Genomic DNA, 10,273 nt, shown 5'->3' on the forward strand with positions numbered 1-10,273 from the left:
TTTTCTGATTCCATACAAATTTTAGGATTGTTTGTTCCAGCACTTTGAAAAATGTCATTGGAATTTTGATCGGGATGGCATTGAATGTCTATGCTCTGGGTAGCATAGACATTTTAACAATGTTTATTCTTCTGATCCATGAGCATGGAATATTTTTCCATCTTTTTGTGTCTTCTTCAATTTCTTTCATAAGTATTTTGTAGTTCCTAAAGTATAGATCTTTAACCTCTTTGGTTAGGTTTATTCCGAGGTATCTTATGGTTTTGGTGCTATTATAAATGGAATCGTTTCTTTAATTTCTCTTTCAACAGTTGCATTGTTAGTGTATAAGAAAGCAACTGATTTCTGTGCACTGATTTTGTATCCTGCCACAGTACTGAATTGCTGGATGAGTTCTAGTAATTTGGGGGTGGAGTCTTTTGGGTTTTCCACATAAAGTATCATGTCGTCTGTGAAAAGAGAGAATTTGACTTCTTCTTTGCCAATTTGAATACCTTTTATTTCTTTTTGTTGTCTGATTGCTGTTGCTAGGACTTCTAGTACTATGTTGAACGATAGTGACGAGAGTGGGCATCCTTGACGTGTTCCTGATCTTAAGGGAAAGGCTCTCAGCTTTTTCCCATTGAGGATGATATTTGCTGTGGGTTTTTCATAGATGGATTTTATGAGCCTGAGGAATGTTCCCTCTATCCCTATACTCTGGAGCATTTTAATCAGGAAAGGATGTTGTATTTTGTCAAATGCTTTTTCTGCATCAACTGAGAGGACCATATGGTTCTTCTCCCTCCTCTTATTTATGTGTTCTATCACATTGATTGATTTGCAAATGTTGAACCACCCTTGCATCCCGGGGATAAATCCCACTTGGTCGTGGTGGATGATCCTTTTAATGTATTGTTGGATCCTATTAGCTAGGATTTTGGAAGCCATATTCATCAGGGATATTGGTCTGAAATTCTCCTTTTTGATGGGGTCTTTGCCTGGTTTGGGGATTAAGATAATGCTGGCCTCATAGAATGAGTCTGGAAGCTTTCCTTCTGTTTCTATTTTTTGAAACAGCTTCAGTAGAATAGGTATTATTTCTTCTTTGAATGTTTGGTAGAATTCCCCAGGGAATCCATCAGGCCCTGGATTTTGTTTTTTGGGAGGTTTTTGATCACTGCTTCAATCTCGTTACTGGTTATTGGCCTATTCAGGTTGTCAATTTCTTCTTGTTTCAGTCTTGGCAGCTTATAGGTTTCCAGGAAGGCCTCCATTTCATCCAGATTGCTCAGTTTATTGGCATATAGTTGTTGATAATAATTTCTAATAATTGTTTCTATTTCCTTGGTGTTGGTTGTGATCCTTTCATTCATAGTTTTATTAATTTGGGTCCTTTCTCTCTTCTTTTGGATAAGTCTGGCCAGTGGTTTATCAATCTTATTAATTCTTTCAAAGAACCAACTTCTAGTTTCATTGATCTGATCTACTGTGTTTCTGGTTTCTAATTCATTGATTTCTGCTCTAATTTTAATTATTTCTCTTCTAATGCGTGGTTTAGGCATTGTTTGTTGCTTTTTCTCTAGTTCTTTAAGGTGTAGAGTTAGTTGGTGAATTTGGGATTTTTCTATTTTTTTGAGTGAGGCTTGGATGGCTATGTATTTCCCCCTTAGGACCGCCTTTGCAGTATCCCATAGGTTTTGGACCGATGTGTTTTTGTTCTCATTGATTTCCATGAATTGTTTAAGTTCTTCTTTGATTTCTTGGTTGACCCAAACATTCTTGAGCAGAGTGGTCTTTAGCTTCCAAGTGTTTGAATTTCTGCCAAATTTTTTCTTGTGATTGAGTTCCAGTTTTAGAGCATTGTGGTCTGAGACTATGCAGGGAATAATCTTAATCTTTTGGTATCAGTTGAGACCTGATTTGTGACCCAGTATATGGTCTATTCTGGAGAAAGTTCCAAGTGTGCTCGAGAAGAATGAGTATTCTGTTGTTTTAGGGTGGAATGTTCTGTAAATATCTATGAGGTCCATCTGGTCCAATGTATCATTCAAAGCTCTTGTTTCCTTGTTGATTTTCTGCTTAGATGATCTGTCCATTGCTGAGAGTGGAGTATTGAGGTCTCCTACAATTAACGTATTGTTATCAATATGACTCTTTATTTTGGTTAACAGTTGGCTTATGTAGATGGCTGCTCCCATGTTGGGGGCATAGATATTTACAATTGTTAGATCTTCTTGTTGGATAGACCCTTTAAGAATGATATAGTGGCCTTCTGTGTCTCTTATTACAGACTTTAGTTTAAAATCTAATTTGTCTGATATAAGAATTGCTACCCCAGCTTTCTTTTGAGGTCCACTGGCATGGAAGATAGATCTCCATCCCTTCACTTTCAGTCTGGATGTATCTTTAGGTTCAAAATGAGTCTCTTGTAGACAGCATATGGATGGGTCCTGTCTTTTTATCCAATCTGCAACCCTGTGCTGTTTTATGGGAGCGTTTAGTCATTCACGTTGAGAGTGATTATTGAAAGATATGAATTAATTGTCATCATGTTGCCTGTGAAGACGTTGTTTTTATAGATTGTCCCTGTAAATTTCTGTTGTAGATCACTCTTGGGGTCATTCTCCTTTTATAGAACCCCCTTTAATATTTCTTTCAGGGCCAGCTTAGTGGTCACATATTCTTTCAACTTCTGCCGGTTGTGGATGCCCTGCATCTCTCCATCCATTCTAAATGAAGCCTTGCCGGATAAAGTATTCTTGGCTGCATGTTCTTCTCATTTAGTACCCTGAATATGTCTTGCCAGGCCTTTTTGGCTTGCCAGGTCTCTGTGGATAGGTCTGACGTTATTCTGATGTTCCTCCCTTTGTACATAAGGAATCTCTTCCCCCTAACTGCCCTTAAGATGGTTTCCTTGGTTCTAAGATTTGCAAGTTTTACTATTACATGCCGGGGTGTTGGCCTGTTTTCCTTGATCTTCGGAGGGGTCCTCTCTGCCTCTAGGACTCCAATGTTTGTTTCATTCCCCAGATTAAGGAAGTTCTCAGCTACGATTTGCTCAAATACATCTTCTAGCCATCTGTCTCCACTCCATCCAGGATTCCAATGATTCTGACATTGGAACTCCTCATGGTGTCACTTATTTCTCTGATTCTATTTTCATGGATTCTGAGTTGTTTTTCCCTGGCCTCCTCTTTTCCCTTTTTATCTATTATACTGTCGTCCAGATCGCTTATTCTCTCTTCTGTCTCAGTTACCCTAGCTGTTAGATTATCTAGATTGGATTGGATCTCACTGATAGCATTTTTACGTTCTGCCAATTCCCCTTTTATTTCTGCCCTTAGAGACTCTATGTTGCCATTAATTGATTTCTCCATTCTAGCCATTGTCTTCACAATTGCTAGCCTGAATTCCATCTCTGACATCTTGGTTATATCTGCATCCATTTGTAAATCTGCAGCATAAGTCATAATCTCTGAGTCTTTTCTCTTTTGGGGGCTCCTCCTCTTAGTCATTCTATTGATGGGTGTTTGAGGGAATGTATAGAGTCCAAATTATTGACCAGAACCCAAGCAAGATGCACCTGTTTTCTTGGGACCTCAGGGTTGCTGGCCTCTTGTTTTCCCAGCCTGTCTTCTGCCCATGGGGCCTGCCACGCTGTTAGTCAGGCAACCCTGTTTGGGTGGAGTTGCCCTGCCCCCCTGTGGCGGGGGATGGGCTCAGCGGGAATCAGTCTTTGGGGCTTTTGTTCTCTGGCGGCTTTCCCTGGCAGCTTCCAGCTTCTCTTCCGCGAATCAGAGCAGAAGAGACTGTTTCCAACCCTCTGCCTCAGAGCAGAGAGACCTCAGTCTGTTCTTCAATGAGCTCTCCGGGCCACACCATCTCCGTTGCTGTCCGTGCTGCTATAAACTGCAGCGGCCTGGGTTGTGCGCCCCTCCGCAGCGCCCCCAGTCCTGCCTCCAGGTCGGGGCATGTCTCTGCCCTTTGTGCTTCTAAAACCGCCAACTGCTCCCAGTTCGCGCGCACCTGTGTGACTCCGCGCCTTGGGGTTTCCACCCCCGGGGGTTGCAGTTCACCGGTGCGACCCTGGCGCACCAGGTTTCCCTCTCGGAGGCTGCAGTTCGTGTACGTGCGACCTTCGCTCCGGTTTCTGTCCGGGGGGCTGTGGTTCGCTTGCGCACGACCCCGCCGGTCTGGTTTTCCACCCCAGGGGCTGCCCTAAAGTCCTTTCCCTGCCGATACCGGTCTGCAAGTCTGTTCCCCATCCCCAGTGCAGGAGGCTGTCGCTCACCGGCGGTGTAGGATCCCCACAGCCCGGCACCCTCCCGCTGCCGCTTATCCTCCGATATCTGCCCGCAGAATCACGGCTCTCCGCTTCCTACCTCAAAACCAACCGCCTGCGATATTCTGTTTGTAGAGATCAGATCTTCTTACATCTCAGGCTGGTTTCGTGGGTGCTCAGAGTGGCCTGGTAGATATCCAACTCAATTCCGGGGACCAGTTGAAATAGGGTCCCCTACTCCTCCGCCATCTTTCCCCCCTCATGCTTTCACTTTCTTAATGGTGTCTTTTGATAAACAGAAATTCTTTAATATCAATCTTTCTTTTTTTGGTTTAAGTGATCTTTACCTGTCTTAAAGACCTCTTGAAGTTTGATTGCTTAGTTTTCATTTTTAGGTTTATGATCCATCCCAAATTTATTTTGTCAAGGTTCATTTATTCCCTTATAAATATTTAATTCACCCAGCACCATTTAGAAAAATCCTCTTTTCCTTACTCAACCCCAGTGGTGTCTGTTATATGCCAAGGAGTGATTATCTTTGGGTCCATTCCTGGATTATTGTATTTCATTTTGTAACTTCCTATCTTTGCAACAATGCCATGCTGATATTAATTATTCTAGTTTTTTTTAGTAAGATCTGATATGTGTTACTGTAAGTCTTTTAACTTTATGTTCTTCTTGAATATTGCCTTAGCTTTCTGGGTCATCTGAGCTTACTTAGGGACAGTTCTTATTGGTTGATTTTTTTCCCCCTTGTATATAGGTCCATACTTTCTTCTTTCTTTGCATATCTCATTATTTTTATTGAAAACTGGAAATTTCAAATAATATAATGTAACAACTTTGGAAGTGAGATTTGCTGCTTATTATAGTGGTGGTTAGTTGGTGAAGATATTTTAGAGATGACACCAAAACATAATCCAGTAAAGGGAAAAATGGAAAATTAGACTGTGTCAAAATAAAGCCTTTTTCTCTGTGGAAAATCTTATAAAGAGTGTTAAAAGACCACCTACAGACTGGGAGAAATATTTGCAAACAACATACCTATGAAAAGACTCATGTCTAGATGATAAGGAATTCCCAAAACTCAGTATTAAAAATTCCAATTTGAAAACAAAGACATGAACATATCTTTACCAAAGAGGCCATAGATGGCCAATAAACACATAAAAAATATGTTTATCATCACAAACCACTGGGAATATGCAAATTAAGACCATGACAAGCTATCATTATGTACCTATTTAAACAACTAAAAAATTTTTTTACATTAAAATAGCAAATGCTGGGGCACCTGGTGGTTCAGTAGGTTAAGCTTCTGCCTTGGCTGAGGTCATGATCCCAGAGCCCTGGGATGGAGTGCAGTGTCAGGCTCCCCACTCAGTGAGGAGCCTGCTTCTCCTTCTGCCCCTCTCCCTGCTTGTGCTTTCTCTTCCTCTCTCTCTCAAATAAATAAATAAAAATTAAAAAATATCAAATGCTGGGGCACCTGGGTGCCTCAGTCATTAAATGTCTGCCTTCGGCTCAGGGTCCTGGGATTGAGCCCCGCATTGGGCTCTCTGCTCCGTGGGAAGCCTGCTTCTCCCTCTCCCACTCCCCCTGCTTGTGTTCCCTCTCTTGCTGTGTCACTCCCTGTCAAATAAATAAAAAAATAATCTTTAAAAAACAAAATATATATATCAAATGCTGAAGGATATGGAGAAATTGGATCTTTCACATACTGCTGGTGGCAATGCAATATTGTGGAACCACTCTGGAAAATAGTTTTGGCACTTTCTTAAAGAACTAAACATATACTTTTCATGGAACCCAGCAATCACAATTACCCTAGAGATACAAAAACTTACATCTATGCCAAAAAAAATGGGTATGCAATTGTTTATGGCGTCACTATTTGTTATTGTCAAACATGGAAACTACCAAAATCTCTTACAATAAAGAAATGGTTAAAGAAACTGTGGTAAATCCATTTTGTGAAATATTATTTAGCAATAAAAAGGAATAAACTGTTGATACATACAAAAACTTGAAGACATCTCAACAACATTACTCTGAGTGATAAAAGCCAATATCAGAGGTCTTACAATGATTCCATTATGCAGTATTCTCAAAATGACAAAATTATAGAGATAGAGAACAGATTAGTAGTTGTCAGAGGTTAGGGAGAGAAGTGAATGTCACTATAAAGAGATCTCCGTGGTGATGGGATAGTTCTGTATCTTGATTGTGGAGCTGGTTACACAAATCTTGACTTATGATAAATGATATAGAACTATACACATTATTTATACCAATGTCAATTTCTTGATGCTGATAGTGTACTCTAGTTTATAGATTATAACCTTTGGGGAAACTTTCAAAGAGTACACAGAAATGTCTGCATTATCTATGCAAATTCTAGGGAATTTATAATTACTTCAAAGAGAAAGGTTAAAAAAATATTAAATAAACTCATTGATGTGTACATAAGACCTATGTATTTTAATGTAGTAAACTACATCTCAGTAAATATCATTTACATACTGAGAAAAAATATTTCTTCAGTCAGAAGAAAAATAATCCCAAATAGAATCACGGAAATTAAAATGGTAATGAAAAACACTGAAAATTGTACATATGTAGGTAATATAAATGAATAATGACTATCTTGTGGAATTGTAATTATATGTAGATTTAAAATGCAAGATAAAATAATGCAAATAGGTGAGAGGAGTATAAGTGAAATTAAAGTATTGTAAAGTTTTAGCATTATCTTTATGTGATAAAAATAACTTGTATTAGACTGTAAGAACTCAGAAATGTGTATAATTTCTACTGTGACCACTAAAAAAAGAGGATGTATAACTATCAAGTTAATTATGGGAAATGGAATAAAAATATATATGATTAATCAAGAGAAAGGCAGAAGAAAAAAATAACTGCAAGTCAATTGTGTTGAGTAAATATAAGAACTCTCAGTAATTACACTAAATGTAAATGAACTAAAAGTCTTTTAGGGACAGAAGAATTTAGTATAAAGTTCTTTTATTTTGCCTCCTTTTTCCGGGTTAAAAAATAAGGACCATATCACAAGATACAACATTTACCATAAATGGGAAAGCTTTTTCTGTTTCTTCCATATCCTCTGCCTAAAATTTACAAATTTTATTGAACTCTTGTCATGATCTACAGAGTGGGGTAGGAAAATGAATCCAAATAATTTGAGGGGGAGAGGGAAAATAGAAATTATAACTAAGAAGAAAAAGTCTCTGGGAGAACTTCTAAATTAATTATACTCTTCACATCACTACTGATATAGTGCATGACACATTTTGATTTTCTGTGCAAGTGCAACTAAAGGGTTAATTATGAACTAGGAAGATTTCAAAATAAATTCCCCAGGGAAAAGCTATCTTTAGTAACTCCAAGGAAGCAACTGAATTCAGTGGTGTGTTATTATTCTGGAGTTACGAAGGACGGGAAATCTAACTTACAAATTTATCTCCCTAATTGTTTTTTTGATAACAGAAGATTTATCTCAGTATTTTCTTTTCTTTTCTTTTTCAAACAAAAGGTCTCACATATTTGGTTCAGAAGCATAGTAACAGAGAAAGATCATTTCCCAATAAAACATGTCTATTGTTCAGGTAGTAGTGATGTTTACAGAATGGTAAAACATGAGCAAGTGACCATAATACAGCATAAATATGTGTGCCATCTCATGTGTGATCTCTTATAGACACAGCTGGGTACGTCTCCAGTGCCTCCTCTTGGAGTTGTACCTGATTTTATTACCAGTTTTCATCCAAATCCACTGGGGAGTGAGTCAATTCTGCTTTTGTTTCTTGGTCAGGCATTGTTTGATCCTGAAAGTCTTGTGAGAAGACACCATGATGGTGGAGAAAGAGAACTATCTCAGTATTTACTAACTGATATAAAAAAAAAAAATCACATGTCATTCTTTTAGCTCAGTATATTTGTAACATTGATTATTTCAGGGACCAGTAACTGCTCTACTTACCTTTGAACATCCCATATTTTTTGTTTCCTACCATGAAGTGAAGAGAAAAGCCAAATTGCTGGATAAACCTGGCATGTGCCAAAAATAAGTAAGTAAGTAAGTAAGTAAATAAATAAATAAATAAATAAATAAATAAATAAATAAAGCATCCATGGCCAAGAAATGTTAAAAATCTGAGAATATTTCTGATGTATACTGGCAAAAAAATATTACCCTTTATGCTCAAAATTTTAAACATTTTTTTACTATTTTTTGATCTTTCAATCACTTGGAATAAAAAAGTAATTATAATTTTTATGTTATATATGAATATAGTTATTTAATATTTTTGTTTATTATTACTTATTTAGCTATGAATATATATAGTTATTTATGTCCAAAACATATAAGCTTGCTCAAATAAAAGAAATATACTAAGGACAGTAAACTTCGCGTTCTGTTTTCCACAAACTTCAATTTTTAGCTATAAATTTTCAATAAGATTTTATTGAAAATATTAGATTTGATTAGTCCAGTGTATGGAAATGTGGGGTGTATGGGTGTGTGTGTGTGTGTACGCTCTTTGAAGTATGGACTGAGTGAAGAGATGGGCATTGGTATATACAGGAATTAAACATTAAAAAAAGTGCGTTGGCATTTTGAGAAACTTTTGTTTTTGTATCCTTCACACCTGGAGGAGAAGATGGAGAGAAGAGACACAGTGTCCACGTGCTCAACATCACTGCCCCTCTTCTAACATCCTCATTATGTTCCACTTCTCTTTGTCTCTTCATTCCCCCATCTGTCTCACTCTTCTGTTCTTTGTCATGTTGACTGCTTCCTCACCTTCATCTAGTGATGTCTAATTAGTAATAATATTAGAAATTAGAGGAAGTTGTTCTTCATGGTTGAAGAGAGTTATTTTCCTGGAAAAGATATTCTTTGTTGTAGCATGTCCCATACAAAGGAGAAAAATACATAAGACCTCTATCAATCAGTTTAAACATTCCTGTGAATTTCATAAGTCTTTCTGTCTTTTTTTTCCCTAGCATTTCTTGAAATCAGTTGCTTGGTTTTAGCCTATGATCATTTATTTCATGAGATTGTATTCCCACATTCTAGACATATGTTATCAGGATTCCTTGAGATTTGCACTAAGCAGTTTACATTTGTTACTTCATTAATTCTTCACCAAAACCCTGTGGTGAATTAGAATAATAATTACATTACTCCAGATCTTGAATTTACAGGAGTCACTCTTGAATAAGAATAAGCGGGAATACTAAATATCAAATACCAAAGGCATACAGTTTACAGATCATATCATCTTGGTGGAAGAGCTGTGCCTATACAAGATAACTTACCTTAAATTGTGTCGATTATTTTTTAATTGTTGTTAATACATTGTTCCTATATATGTTTAGATTGAACAACTTATCAAACCTAGGTGAAAGCCTAAGTCACTAACACAATCATTGCAAACTTTGATCTTGAAAGTATGCTTTAAAGCGATGGGGGCAAATATTTTGAGATAAAAATGGAAACATAGGCAATAACAGTAATTATAAAACTTACCCTTGTACAAGACTTTAAAATATCACTTACAAAGCCTATGTATTACAGCATCTCATTTGAATCTCAGGATCTTTGAAGTAGGGATTACTATAACCTCTCTTTCACAGATGAAGAAAATGATGCTCAGATCAGATATATGACTGAAACCCACTTAATAAGTACCAAGTAGCTGAGTTGGATTTTGAATAAAATTTTTCTGACTCCTAATTTTATATGATTGTTTTATTGTATGTCTATAAACTTTAGAAGGGTTTTTGAACTGGTTCTAATCTTTGAGCTCTTAATAACATATGTTTAGGTTGCTATAAAATATATATAGTGGATTTTAAAAAGTTGAGACTATATTCCTTTATTGGATAAATACAATAAATAACATCATTTTTAAATATACCACCCCACACTTCAAGAATTTCTGAAACTTTATAAGGGCTCTAGTGCAACTGTTAAGAAGTAGC

The 10,273-nt window shown here is 37.1% G+C and overlaps 1 pseudogene; it reads right to left on the reverse strand.

Moving 5' to 3' along the window:
* Positions 1-7,976: 7,976 nt before the first annotated feature.
* Positions 7,977-8,135, reverse strand: LOC135363537 (large ribosomal subunit protein eL39-like; annotated as a pseudogene).
* Between the last annotated feature and the right edge of the window lie 2,138 nt (positions 8,136-10,273).

The sequence above is a fragment of the Mirounga angustirostris genome, unplaced genomic scaffold (assembly GCF_029215605.1).
Source record: "Mirounga angustirostris isolate CCGP_5_RB_7025 unplaced genomic scaffold, mMirAng1.0.hap1 SCAF_2, whole genome shotgun sequence".
NCBI classification, from domain to species: domain Eukaryota; kingdom Metazoa; phylum Chordata; class Mammalia; order Carnivora; family Phocidae; genus Mirounga; species Mirounga angustirostris.